Source organism: Gobius niger, assembly GCF_951799975.1.
Source record: "Gobius niger genome assembly, chromosome: 9".
NCBI classification, from domain to species: Eukaryota; Metazoa; Chordata; class Actinopteri; order Gobiiformes; family Gobiidae; genus Gobius; species Gobius niger.
The window spans coordinates 12,185,360-12,200,870 of NC_136860.1; positions in this window are offsets into that span (position 1 = coordinate 12,185,360).

Genomic DNA, 15,511 nt, shown 5'->3' on the forward strand with positions numbered 1-15,511 from the left:
GCTATAGAAGTGCGTACAGGTGCATTAAGCGGGATGTGCTCTGTTTGTTCAGCCTGTCGCAGTGATGGTGGCGGGGCATGCTGGGATGAGCAGGTGGGAGCTAAGCCTGGTGTGCTACGGGGCTATTTGTTCTATTAAAAGTGTTGCTTTGTTTGCTTCCGCTTTGTGTGGACATGTAGCCAGGAGTAGTTTAAAATAACACACACTGAAGCCATGATTAAGCCCCAATAGTGGAGATATGCGGAGATTTTTAAAAGCTAGCAATGTTATCTTAAAATTAAAACAAGCAAATAAGGCAAATAAGTGCACAAAAATATATAGGACTGAATATGTAAAGAGGTAAGTGTTAAGAGTGACATTTAGTTTGAATGAACCTAAGCTGAATGAGTTATGTAAATGGGGAGATTTTTTGCTTTTTTTTAATTCATTTTTTTAGACTTACCTTGTACAATGCTTTTTTTTTTTATATATATCTATACCTGATTTATTCAGCTTTGAACCCCCCCAAACTTTTTTTTTTCCACATGATTAGCTAAGATCCCTTCTGAAAAAATGTTTTCTTACTAATACTGTGTGTCAACAAGATAAGAGTACATTTAGTCTATCCATTATTTCGATTTTGTTACAGAAAATATTGGCAATTTTGATGGCTTACTTTTATATGAAAACGTTAAGGGTCAGATCTTGTACCTGGTGCATGGGGTGTGCAGGCTTCTAGTGCAGTGAGATCTTCTGAGTGGCAGATGTGCTTATGCGCCTCAGCCACTTGTGTGAGGGAGTCGCTAGAGGAGGTGACTGCTCTGATGGGAGCACCGCTGATATACATTTCCTCATTTACATTGCTCTGCCTTGTGTTCTTTCATAAGCATTACAAGCTCTCACAGGCCAAACTAAAAACTGTATTAACCCATCATGAGCTAAACAATGTTCATGTCTCTCAGACAACATGAGACAACATGACATGGCAAAACAAATGCACATGTTCACCCCCCACTCCCCCACAACCCCTCTCCCGATCTGGTTGGAGGAAAAAGTGTGTCTCCACCTCAGTACTTCCCACTTACATACACTAAGTCTGCAGTGGCGAGATCACAAAGTGGCTCCTACTCAGCGCAAAATGTTACGCTATAGTCTGCATTTTGACACACAAGATTTATTTATTTCCTTCCTTCCTTCCTTCCTTCCTTCCTTCCTTCCTTCCTTCCTTCCTTCCTTCCTTCCTTCCTTCCTTCCTTCCTTCCTTCCATGTCCATGGTATGGAGCACAAGTTCACAAAACAAAGCAGATCAAAGCAAATTTTAACAAATATAATTTCAACAAAAGCAGAACCAAAATGAACAAAAACAGGCCAAGCAACCAAAAGTATGCTTATTGGCACGTTCAAATCAATAAATGACAGTATATCACCTCCTGTTCTTTTTGTTTTAGTGTTTTGAAACAGTTAGGAACAAGATAAGAGTTTAAACTTGTCACTATTTGTAAACAAAACCAAAAAAAAATGTGTAAAGGGTCTTTGTGTGAGAAAAGAGGAGTAACACACAGAGAAAGTTGTATCCGAGGTGCCGATGTTGAGGAAAATCTTCCAAAATCACAATCAGTATTTCATAAACACTAAACAGTTTTTGACTTTTCTTGTTCTTCAGTTTAAAAGCGAATCCTCTTTTGAGCAGGGGTTTAATTTGAATCATGTTTGGAGCGGGTTTTCACTGATGTAGTCCTCCATTACTTGGCTTTTTTAATGACATTCCTGACTAGTTTGGAGATATTTTTGCGTGAAAAGAGAAAATAAAAGGCAGTGTATCAAAACATCCAAGTGAAATATAAACTCAAATTGGTATTCATTTTACTGAATTGGGAGTCTGGATATTCATTTATTGCAGGCTCTTCGGAAGTGAAATGCCTTCAGATATGCCCACAGGAGCAGGCACGCGTCTGCGGGTAAGCTCCACTTGCATTACCATCTGTGAGCCTGTTGACTTAAGGCCGCAGCAGTGTTTTAACAGCCTGTTTGTTGTTTATTTGTTTATTTTGTCAGCTGTTTTCTGGGAGGTCCTGGTCCAACTTAAAAAGGGGTCCCAGGTGTGGAAAAGACCATAGGGTTTAGCACTCAGCGCGTCAACGTAAACACGGCTGGCGTGAACAGAAATGCTCCCAGTGTAAAAGGGAAGCGGCGGCGTGCTGCAGATGACGCCGTATTTCACCGGCTTCTCGCCCGACGTCATGGAAACAGCGAGGGTGGGCGTCGTGATGATAGACGTAGATAAAAGGGATGTAATAATGACAGACAAAACAAAGCTGGAAAGATACTCAGGCAGGGGTGTCGAGATGGAGAAGAAAGAAAACACTGCATATTATAACCAAAAGCTTCTCTTTTCAGAAGACTAAACAGTAGTCTGTTTATCTGAGGGAATGGGGCTGAATGTGGTGTGTGCATCTTAACATATCACTTTGGTAAGGCACACTTTAATACATCAATTAGACAGGGGTATGATGGTTTTAACAAGTTGGATGCCCCAGGGGAACATAGGTTTGAGGTTCCTTTACAAAAAACATTCTGAATTCATTAAACTGTTTATATTGCTACTTATCTTGCAGCAAATTTGCTGATCTAGGCCTGGAATTTTACAAAATACTAATTAGTAAAAGGATGTAAAGTCTATCCAGTTGAAGAAGAAGAAGAAATCTGTGCCAACGGTCCCTCTGACCACCATCATACACTCACGCACACACATCATTTCCTCTGGAGTACCCGGCGGTAACCTACGCAGACACGGGGAGAACATGCAAACTACACACAAAAAGGCCAAGTCCAGGAGGGAATCGAACCCGGGACCCTCATGCTGAGAAGTACAAGCGCTAACTGCCGGTTGTGATTTTGTATTTTTCAAAACCACATTGGGGCCCTTAGAACTAGGTTCTCTGAATTCAGGACTATCAAATTGTAGCATTTGGAAATCAATCAACAAAGTTTATGTACAAAGTGATTTTCATACACAGGTGCATCACAAAGTGCTTTATTGAATTAAATAATTTAAAAACATTCTTGCCCAGAACCTGTAACAGTATACACTAATACAGGGGTTCCCAAACCTTTTTGGCTGGGCCCAAGATGAACATGTAAACAACTCGGGACCCCTAGTTATTGCCTCTTATACTACTTTAGGGCAGAAAGACTTTTTATAATCAAGTTAATATGTATTAAACAGTATTGAGGTATTTGAATGGATTTTACAATAATTGGTTGTTTTACACTCAAAAATATACTAAAAACAGCAGCATTCTTTTGAGTTCATCTTGAAATCATCTGGGGACCCCCACTAAAGGCCTTGCGACCCTCCAAGAGGACCCGGCCCACACTTTTGGAACCACAGCACCAGACACCTATAACATTCTCCAACTTCTCAAGTTAACAGGTCAACACACATGAAAATAAATAAATAAAGGGATTTCAATGGAGCGACTTGTGATTGCTTACATTTGCCTAACGATAGAACCGTCCCTGCCTGACTGACTTTCGACATCTTTTTTGTCTTGTGTTTCTCCTTGGGCCTTTTATTTATACTCCGAGTGCCTCCTATCTCGAGAGTTCTGCCATTTAGAAAGTAACTGACTCAAAACTCCCAAGTATATATATATTAAAACACTCTCAAACTCATGCTGTTTATTTCAAAATATACTTATCTTTTAAATTAACCATCCAAAGAGTAAGTTCACTTTAACCTTCATTTTTAGTCTGAAATGGGACACACTACCATATGCGAGTAACGTTTCTACAAATCACCGTCAAAAGAAGAATTATAAGGAAATTTAAGTGAGTGATGGACACCAGTAAAACCTCTCTTTTCCTTTGCACAAACAAAGGCAGCGCAAACCCAGACACTCCTGGCGTTACAGCTGACGCCATTTTTCATCGGACTGCTCGACTGTCACCGCAGGGACCGCAGGGGGTCACCGCAGGGGTCACCGAGGAATCTCCTTGATGACAGACACGTAAATGACCAAAATTGCCGTTACCGATTCTTCTGTGCAGCAGCGAAGGGCACGAAAGAAAAAAAAAGAAGAAGAAAAAGTAGTCATGCAATGGCCAGGCAAGCCTTGTAAACCAAAGCCAGAAAACTTCACATTGTTGCATCATCAAGGTGGTGTATTTTTGCCCGGGGAAAAAGTAGTTTTAAAATTTCATTGGGTTTTGCAGGAAGACGGGAAGAACATTGGTGTTTTAGGTTGTTGTACATACCAAAAAAATGTAGCATTAGAATCAATAACTGCACCGTACAAACTTACACAGGAAAGCGTAAGGATTTGTAATGTTTTTTTGATCATACTCAATGCAAATAGCCTACAATAAATAACGTTAAAAATAAAGGAATATACAAGAGCAGGATAATGCCGAGTGCGCTAATTCGGGCTAGGACAACATCTGCAGATCCCGGTCACATCCTCAAAAGACAGAAACAACAACAGAGGCGGCCATTTGGGGCGGAAGAGTCTCATGCCCAGTTTAACGCGGTCCCTCTAAAAACAGATGTCCCTCCAGTTAAGTTCACTACGATGTGTTTTTATAAAGGCTCTGAAGGTCAGCCGCGTGAACTCCGAACCCTCGCTCAACTCCGAACATTTATTTACGTTCGGGATGTGGCCTATAAATTGAACTGAGAGTCTCTGTGTGTGATAAATACAAGAGAATGTTTTAGACAGAGAGGATAAATGAAATCCAATGACTTTTTTGTGTGTGTGTGTGGAAATGAATGATTTCCGCAGCTGGAAATAAATCTTCTGACATTTGTTTGTTTGTTTGTTTGTTTGTTTGTGTAGTTTATTTGAGCAATTAACATTTTCTCTTTCTCCATAGTTTCACAATCATACAGCTAATGGAAGCTCAAAGGGAGTCGACTGAAGCAAAAGCTTATAAGTGCCGACCCCTTGTTCATATACATTACATTTGCAATTCATGATGCTACAGTTATACATTTCTTTTACATTTACATTAAATAAACAAAGTACAATCCTTTCTGAGTATTCTATACTAGTTTCAGAACACAAATATATATCTATATGTATTTGTGAGTTAAGTTTTATCCTACTGTTGCTACAATTGTCTACATACAATCAACCGACTTTTGCAGCACTGGCAAACAAGGAGGTTTTACCATTTCATATTATTAACACAGCATGCTAATAAAAAAATAGTAATAATGTAATTGGTAGTTATTGTTATTTATCATAACAATTGTCATTCTTGTCATTATCAGTGAATGAATGTCCGATTTCATATAGTCATATTGGACTTTATAATCTGCCATCTTGCCACTTCCTTATTGTCATTACTATCCACTATTTGTTATTGATATTAGATCAAAGACATGTCCAATTTGTATACCCTATCTAGTGAGGTGCGTTACAAAGCCAGAGTGTATAGTGGCCTGTTGAGAGTGGGTGTAAGCCCCCAATCAACAAGTCCCCCCCCCAGCTGCCCTGACTAGTTGACTTGGTGGATGATGTTTACCTCCTATACTGTGTGATGTGTTAAAAGGACGAGGCTTTTTTGTGCCTGTCGTGATCCATGTCTCGCCCCTAAGTTACTATTGTGTTGTTTGAGTAGTTATAGCAATGACAACGGAGCAACAGCAGCAGTTGCTCCGTTGTCATTGCGGAGCAACTGACAACGGAGTCTTATCGGCCTGATAAGATATGAGTCTTATCAGGCCGATAAGACTCATATCGGCCTGATATATATCGATATTGTATAAGGGCGCACTCACACTTGACATCCGAACCGTGCCACACTCCAGCTCGTTTGAGGAAAGGCCTGGATGCCCCGAACGGCCCGCGCTCACACTTACACAAACGAACCAAGCCGTGACCGAGCACGAGGAGTTGTTTACAAGTGCACGTGAGCAGCAGCAGTGCAACATATTGAGAAGAATAAGAAAAAAAAAACCTTAAACAGCTGCGTGAAATAATGTCTACTTTGACCCCCTGTCAAATCTCTTCACTCCACTTTTCTTTGCATTTTACTACAGTTTAACAAAAAGGGCTATGGTGAATATAATAGTCGATTTTAATAAAGCAGAGAAATAGAGAAGTGCGCGTCCCTCTGTCCCGCACAGCTGAGGCGGGGGGTGGAGCAGCACCTGCCGCTCTGAGCCTTTCTTTGGAGTCATATACAGCCTGAACAGAAGATCTGACGCTCAGTTTATGTCATTCGTTGCTGCTTCGGCCACTGGTTAAACAGCTTTATGTTGGTGAACTCCTGGAAGTATAGACTATACTTCGTATACGCTACATTGCGACAAAGCACTTCACACGAACGCGCACCGAAGTCACAAGCGATAAAAGCACCCGCAGGTTTTATCTGTCCCACTAAAGCCTGCGGCCAAACCAGGTGCAGCAGCAGAGAAGCTCGGACACAGGGCGGGAGAAGCGCAGCTGCTCCCGTAAAGTCAGCCCGAGACGTGCGTGAAGCGGCCAGGGCGTCGGGAGTGAGCGGTCGGGGAGACGAGCGGTTTGTGGCCGGGGGTCCGGGGATCCGCCCGGGAGCGAAGCGGTCGGGGGCCGGGGAAACGAGAGCGAGGCGGCCGCTGCTCTGTTTGATAAATACAGCCTTTTCTCACTGTTTTACGTGACAAATGCACCCGCTCATACAACAGCCGCTTGTATCCGTGCGTGTGCGCAAACACGAGCAACCGAGCCGCGCTCTGGCCCACCTCCTCCAAGCGGGACAAAGTCCGGAACCGAGTCCGACTCGGGCACGGATTGATTGCACTCATACTACACAAACTAACCGCGCAGAAGGGGCTTCCAGCGCTTGGGCGCGGTTCGGATGGACAAGTGTGAGTGCGCCCAAAGTGTTGCTTCTATAATTTGGATAACTTTATGGTACCCAATTGAAATCTTTGAATTTGAGCTTGATTTGACTTGCAAAATTATATATATATAAAAATATGTACACACATATATACATACACATATACATATATATATATATACATATATATACCGGCATACACATACACATACATACATATACATTCATTGTAATGACTTTTAAGATTACATTTTGTCATACGTTGCAAGAACCATTTCTGTGTATTTCCTTTTAAATTGTTTGATATTTTCACACTCCTTGATTTCCATTGGCAACTTATTCCATAATCTTGTTCCAGATACCGAGACAGAAAAGCTTTTTCTTGTTGTCTGACATGAAACAGAAAACAATGCCATCATCTGAGATAAAGGCAATGCAACAAAATGTTAGAAAGCATGACTTTTTCCCCCCCTTTTTTTTTAGAGAGAGTGTATTTATAAAATTCTGACAAATCCCTAAAAGCATCTTTCTATATCCATATAGAATGATTAGCATAAGTTGCCACCATTATTTCATTTAGTTTGCCTCTGATTGAGGTAGCCCCACTGAGATTCAGAATCTGGCTTTAACGGTCCAATAGGGCAAAACATGGACAATAGGGGACTCTATTGTATATATTTACAGTGGAAGGGGACAGGGCCGGCCCGAGCCAATTTGGTGCCCTAGGCAAGATTAGGCTGTTTACACCCCACCCTGTAGAATTAAATAAAGAAACAAGAAATCAATTATATCTGATCTAGGGGTGTTGAAAAATATCTACCCGCTGTTACGTTGCGCAATTCTCATATGGATTCAAAAGGCGCCCGTATCGATGTTTATTTATAACATCTGTTTTTGAGGAAATATTAATTGCAGCGTCTCCTTTGGTCCTGCACTTTTACTCCTGCTCGCTAGATGGCAGCGCAGCGTGCAGCCCGCTTGAGTAGCACTAGAATCTAGTAAGAGTTAGAGAAACACAGGAAGAGTTCTACCATGGAATAGAAAGAGCAATGAGATGCTCCGGGGCTCTTTTAAAGCTTTACATTTGGCCCCACTCTGGCTTTTACAGCTAAGACAGAGACCTGGATCATTACAAGGGCCACAGCTTTGTCACAGAGTTTGTCACCGCTGCGTCCGGAGAGGATTTAGCTTCGTAGCATTTTATTACGGAATAAAACGCAGCCGAGGGAAAACTAAACACAGCAGCTCATGTTAAACTTGTGTCACCACTGCACGACTATACGACACACGTTTAACATGAGCTGCTGTGTTTAGTTTCCCCCCGGCTTCGTTTGTGTAGCACTGCTAACACTAAAAGATTTCTAAAAGAGATGAGGCTATAGTCACGGTGAGGCCCGTCTTGCCAGATTATGTCCCTGATCTACGAGTGACACCCGTTATGGAGTAGATGAGGTTTTAAATACCCCGTCTGAGTAATGGATGTATCAGAACTGAGTCCGTTAAATCCATAACTGTTTTGACTCCCAACTATAGAAATACTAGAAAACGTGCATCCCCCGTTTCGTTGGTTTCGTTACGAGGTTTCTAAGAGTCTGTGTAACTTTAAACAGCAAAGAATTACCATAAAACACCACAGTCACAAGCACATTAGTGAAAAGCATTTATATCATTGGATGGATGGATGGATGGATGGATGGATGGATGGATGGATGGATGGTTGGTTGGTTGTTTAGTGGACTAGTTTACTGAATAGTTGTTTCAACTAGAAGTAAAAAATAATCACAATTATCATCTAATACTTCATCCCTTCACCCCTATTGTGATCAGTTTTCCTGTGGGGCCAGCAGTTATTTGTGTGACTTTTCTGAAATTTCTTGACCCTCATTCCATATTTTTTGTAGATTTTGTGCTGTTTTTTGCCTATACCCGTCTTTTAGACATGGAAAACCTGAGTTTTATTGTATTATGATTATTTATTTTGATATTTATCGAGCTATTCTTTTAAAAATCGGAACATGTGTGCAATCGTGAAATGTACGCACAGCAGTTATCTTGACGCGGGGAGCCACCTCTGATGCATCCAGGAAGTATTCGATCAACTTCACTTTTTCCACATTGTTACGTTGCAGCCTTATTCCAAAATGGACACACACTACACAAAAAAACCCGTAAATACTAAGTGCATCTTTTGCAAACGTATAAAAAGCAACTAAATGAAAGTGTTCTCTCCCAAAACTGATGCCACTATCGCGTTCCGTTCCAAAGTTATGTCCGGAAGTCGGCGATGTTGTAGACGGTCCTCATAGGGTTCAAACATTAAAGTGCAATTCGGCGCCCCCTCAACAAGAAGGAAGCTGCCTAGGTCGCCTATGCCCAGGCTTGGAGAAAACAGAGCAAACATAGCGAGAACCTGCGACCCCCCAGACCCTCCTTTTCACGGTCTTCGAGAAACCCTCAACAACTCTTCAACTCCACAAATCCACCACGTCGTTTGCCTTCGGCCTGAATGCTAACAGTGCAACATTTTGAGTGATCCTCCCCTTCTGCACCTCCACACAGGAAGAGCCGGGTGCTAAATCTGGCGTTCGGAAAGACAAGACAGACAGACCTCAGAGGGAGAAGACTGCAGAGGAAACAGCCGAGCCTTTCGACCATCCAAAAGTCACGGCGATTATTTAAAGGCAAGGAGAGGGAGGAAGGAAGCGGAGTTTCAAAATGACCGCACATCCCTCTCCGAGTCACTCCGGACAACCCAATGTGTCTGTCTTTGTCTCAGTGCCTGGACTTCCTTGCTTCCTATTTTATCATGTCAGGAGGAAAAAATAAGAAAAGGAAAAATTGGTCACTAAACCGCAAGTGTTTGGCCAAAGTTAGGTCTCAAAGCCCCCGAGGTCAGGGCTAAATGTTGCCAGGTTATGTGGGAACTCTGTGGGCAGTGGATAGATCTGTAAACATTGGAGGCGCAGAACCTTTTTTCCCCCCGAAATCATGGCAGTTTGTGGAGATAAGAAATAGAATATGATATCGATTGGAGTTATAGAAACAGTATTGAATTTAGCTGCACGAGGCCACCATCTTAATTCAGTTCAACTGCTTGCATGAAAACGGTTAAAACAAAATTTCTCAAACCGCCATCTGTACTGGGTTGGTTGAGTATTTTGGACGCTTTGCCTCTCACCTTAAGAAGCTTCAACAAGAAGCTGTTTCAAGGTCCACGCTCCCGCCATCTACAACATTGCCAGACACAACTTTGGAACATAATATACATACAGAGACTTGTGGTCTTTTTTGTCCAAGCTTTCAAGCAAGCCCTCGTTGGTCCTACGCCTGAGCTGTGTAACGTTGTGCTGAACATTTGTGAATTCATAACGAAAGTGGAGGCTCCCCCCTCTAACACAACTATTAAGTACACTGTTCATGATTGCACATGTTGGTAGAGTGGGTCGTCTCATGATTAAAAGGTCGGGTGTTCGAATCCCAGCTTCTGAAGGTGCACAATGCCATTGTGTCCCTGGGCAAGGCACTTCACCCACCTCGCCTCCAGTGTCTTTGTGCATTGGTGTATGAATGAGAGTGTGGTCCTTACTGTGAAGCGTTTGAGCCTGATGAAAAGTGCTGTGAAAAATAAACGAAATTAAAAAGCAAAACGAGGCTTCTCCATCTCTAAAGTAACTGCACGGGTCACTAAAAACAGCAAAAACCCTTAGAAAAACATGGAACCCCATTTTTCCCCAAGGCTTTGTGTAATAATCACATCAACAAAAAAGTGTGATTGCAGTCCGCGCTATTGGATATCTGACCTAATTCGACTTGATTTATATTATCTATTATATTATGATTGAGTTATTTTCTCGATGTGTGTGTGTGTGTGCGTGTGTGTGTTCTTGTAATTATGACATTGTGAGGACCAGTTTTTAACCAACAGAGTGAGGACTGTTTGAGGGTCAAGATGTGGTTTTAAGGTTATGGGTTAAAATTGGGTTTAGATTAGGTTTAGGTTTTGGGTTAAGGTTAGGGTTCGGTGTTTGGGGTTCAGGGTTAGGTCTGGGTAATACATTATGTCTATGAGTGTCCTCACAAAGATTGCATTACAAACGCGTGTGTGTATATGCAAACCAATTTGCAGCAGCACAACAAGCGTACTGCGTTAACAAGAAAGATAAGTCAAAATGTTCAGTGAAGGTTCTTGAGTCATCCTCTGTACGACTGAGAGCCAGCACAGACATAAGTCAACGTGGACAAAGTTTGCAAAAGCATTTACAGTTTTAATAGTTGCCATTAGCAAATCACAAAGGTATTGTCCATTGCAAAGCATCAAACCATCCTTGTTGGGTTTTACTTTAAAACAACCCTCAACTTTTAACTCCAAAAAGGTATGCGATCAGTTTGCCGGTGCATATATAGCATCATTACAGCATTCTCGATAAAAAAAAAACATTTTGCAAAAAGCGAACCGAGCCGAACAGATGCATATTTCATCCAGATGAAGCACAATGCGAGAGATAATGAGAAGCGAACTCACAATTTCCTCAATAATACCCTATTTTCCCTTTGCAATATGACACCTTTGATATCTGCTGAATTTAAAATAACACAACCCTCTTTCCTACAAATTCTTTAGGTCTAATAATCCAGTCTGGACAGCAATTGTTTTCTTGCGAGGACCTTGTATTAAAATGTAAATGCATTAGTATAGGCGTCGCCTCGAGCACCGCCTGCATCTTTATTTCTTCAGTAAACAAAGTAATGAAAATCCATGTAAAGCCAACAAGTATATTACCAAACATATGGCACCTTACTGTTCTTAAAGTTACTAAATACAATTACTACCTACCTCTCAATAACAGTAGCCGCAAGATGCTAAAAACAAGCAGCGGCTGAATAAAAGCTTTCGAGGGCCGGATCTTGCCGTTCCTTTCCTAAGTGCACCGTATTGATCTGGTGGAAGTAGGAGGTAGACCGGTGCACCTTCTGCCCCCATGCAGGCCCTGTCCCAAGTCAACAACCCGTACTGTGATTCTGAATGCCCTTCCGAAAGACAAAAAAATAAATAAAATTGCTCTGACATTTGATTTGTACTCATAGGTCACTGTTGCAACTGTAAAACACACAATTCTGTATTTCCTGGCTTTTGTGAAATAAGTGTTTTTTCCATTGAGGCTGAGAGATGAAAAGTCCATGATATGCAATATTTATGTTTTGGGGCGAGAAGCTACAGGTGAATAGAGGTTCCAGTTGTGTTCCTGTAAATAAATGTATTGCAAGTATTTTTTTCATGTTCTGTTTACATAATGGAGATGCCATCACTTTTAATCAACATAATCAACATCTTTTTTTTAGAAGGTTCCAAGCTCAAAAAATTCAGATGGGAAATAGATATTGAAGAAAAAAAAAATCAGAAATGTAGTTATATAAGACTGGAAGCCTTGATATTTTATGTTTTAAAATGTATATTAAAGTGATAGTCTGGAAGTTTAAATGTATTATAAATTGTATAAAATGTCCAAAATCGACTACCTGGTCTTGCATTTTGATGTAAAGTAAAGTAATAATATATATATATATATATATATATATGTATTTTTTTTTTTTGTAAAGTCCATCCTTCCCGGATCTCAGCAACTAATCAGAGTCTAGTATCCTCCTGCGTTGACCAATGAGACAAGCTTTACCTGTGACCCAGCCTGTCAGGTCCAATCAGGAGGGGAGGGGGAGGAGCTTGATCGTTTACTTTTGAAAATTGTGTTCCTGTTCTCCTCATTTTGCAAACTAAAACTGTATTTCTGGTTAAAGAGGGGAGGAATTTGACTGTTTACTTTCACATCTCTATCTCTCCTCACTTTGCAAACTTACAGACTGTCACTTTAATGTGCTATGTATGGACAAGAGAGTAAGGAGTGAGAGACTGGGATGATCAGGAATGTGCATTAGAAACTCCCTCGGCAGGCAGTAAAAAGGAATGAATTATAAAGCAGCAAAAACGAGCTTTCACTTCCCTCTGAGGGCATGCTAGACAAACAATAGCACCATGATGAACACACTCTGACTGCAGAGCTGACCAAAGCGTGTACTGCGATGGATTATGTGCTTTAAATATGTATAAAACAGCTTGGTGTTCCCTCCAAAAATCTACACATACACATTAGAGCTTCAGTAGTAGAAGAAGTGAACAGGATTACTGAGAACTGCGTGGATGAAGCAACACTACTCTCTGTATATATTTCAATGTTATCGTGAGGCAAAAGTAGTAAATCCAGCACTATATGGGCCCTTTAACTGCAGACATGCACACAGTCCATTTGCCGCTAGCCTTGGTCGGACGCTACATTCCTTAGCCGCAGTTAGCATGCAGCCCGCATAGGTCAGGGCCAGGAGGCTTTTGTTGCACAGCTAGCCTTTCGGGTGTCACCGTATAGCGCTCCGCCGTGCCATTGACTTCCTGTCGTATTTTGGGCACGCTCCAGAATGCAAGGACTGGGCTGTGGCGAATGGCACTCGAGGACAATGAGGGAGTACAGAAAGGGCTTTCAGAAAGGGACCAGTTAAAGAAGTCACACGGGGCCGAGGACACGCAGCGGAGAATGGCGGCAGACAGAGTGGTACACGGGCAAAGAACTGGAGAGCAGGGGCTTTTGGGAGGTCGAAATGGACTTTGTTTTTGCGAAACTGACGGACTTCTTTGTTGCAAATGGTTTCGCTTGCTGCAAGATCATTTTTACACAGAAACGTCCTAATTGACTGGCAACAAAACATAAATGAATAAACAAAAAAGGGCTGGTATGTTCTTACATTTAATGCCAGGAGGTTTTTCTTTTGTTAACTGTTATTTTTTTGGGCCTGTTTTGGTTTGAGTTCAGATGATAGGGTCATACACAAATATACTTTGTTCCAAATTTCATAATCTTGTCATAAAGTATCCTGGCATGAAGAAGATGGCAATTAAATGGAGTTATTGGGTTGGGACTTAAGGTTTCAGTTATACGCAAAAAACAGAAAAGAGTTTAGTGGCTCTCAAAGGTGGTCATTAACATCTGATCTTTACTTGGTAGTAGTAATTTGGTTGAACTTAAATACTTCTTCTCCACTACATATGAAGGATAACTATAATATTTTCTACTCCACTACATTTCTCTAAAGTAAAAAGTGGCAGAACTGCACAGTCCAGAACAATAGGTGGCAACGTGCATGTGTACTGTAAGTGTCATTGACCTACCACAAGGGATGAGCTTTGTCCCCATTGTGTTGTCATGACTTCGGGCACAATTTTTGTGTTTTTAAACCTACAAAGGTTTTTTTTATTTTTCAATCTACTTATTTAACTAACGGATTTGTACTTTATTTCCCAAGGCAAAAACTTCAATACTTTCAATTTGACTGAGCAAAATTAACTTTTATTGGAGGAATATTTGAGCAATACTTGTACTCAAGTAATGAAATGGAAGTACTTTGAAACCCGTTGCCTTTTTGGCTTTAATTCAGGCTTTTGCAACTTGATTTTGCCACACGTGATTCTCCTCCTCTCCCGCATTGTTGCACAGTGTTTGGACCAGTGCTCTGAGCTTGTTGCAGTAAATGGACTGTGATGTCCCTCTGCTGCAGTCAGATAAATACATGTGTCTGTGGCCTCTGCCAAAGCAATAAACTCTGCTACTTTATGCCTACAGAGTCACGGGGTAAAACGCTGTTTATAGTTCAGATAAAAATAAACGCTAACTCTTTCCGCTCTGTCATATCAACTGCAAGTCAGTGTTTTACCACATCAGCCATTTCAAAAGTCCTAAACTTCATAAAGGGGCATAATATAGGCTAAAAAACAACAACATCTGAATTGATACTTCACATAAAATCTTTTTGAAGAGTGAGAGACTGAGCTGGTGAAGCTTTTGACTAGGGATAGAGCATCCTGTGCAGGCAGCAGTTGGAATTACACATGATAAAACCATGAATACAAGCTTTCACTTTGAGCTAACGGCATGCTAGTAAATATATACCGCCGTGATGAGAACACTTTGAGCACACATCTCTCTATCCATCCATCCATCCATCCATCCATCCATCCATCCATCCATCCATCCATAATGTAACACAATATAATGTGTGTAAATACGTGTGTGTAGTTGTTTTTTCCTGTGTTGCCGCCTCAAGAGGTTTTTCCTGGTTAAATACAGGTTTGAATGAGAAAAAAGGTCAAGTTTACATCACTGCCCCAAAGTGCTGTGTGACATCTTTTATATCAAATACAATTCTAATTTGGGTCGCAGCTTGTCATCCTAGGGTGATAGTGTGTCCTAATGCCATAGCAGCAGGGTATACAAGGAGTGATGAGCAACTGGGTTCAGATTTTTAGAATTGAAGAATTGATGGATGTTTTTTCACAGCAGATGGTTCAGTAGTATCAAAAAAAATGGCTGTTGTAATAATGCATTGGTTTTATATAGAGCTTTTCTGGACACTCAAAGACGCCTCACATTGCATTTTTCATTCACTCCATACTTGATGGTGGTCAGCTACTATTGTAGCCACAGCTGCCCTGGGGTAGACTGACGGAAGTAAGGCAACCAGTCTGTGCCATCAGCCCCTCCAACCACCACCTACCACTCGCTCACTCACCCAGGCTTCCTAGTGTTGCCAAATGGTCTCCCATTCCCTTCCTTCTTAGCTTCCGAGATCTGGAGGAGGCTTAGCAGGAGTGAGTAAAATGTT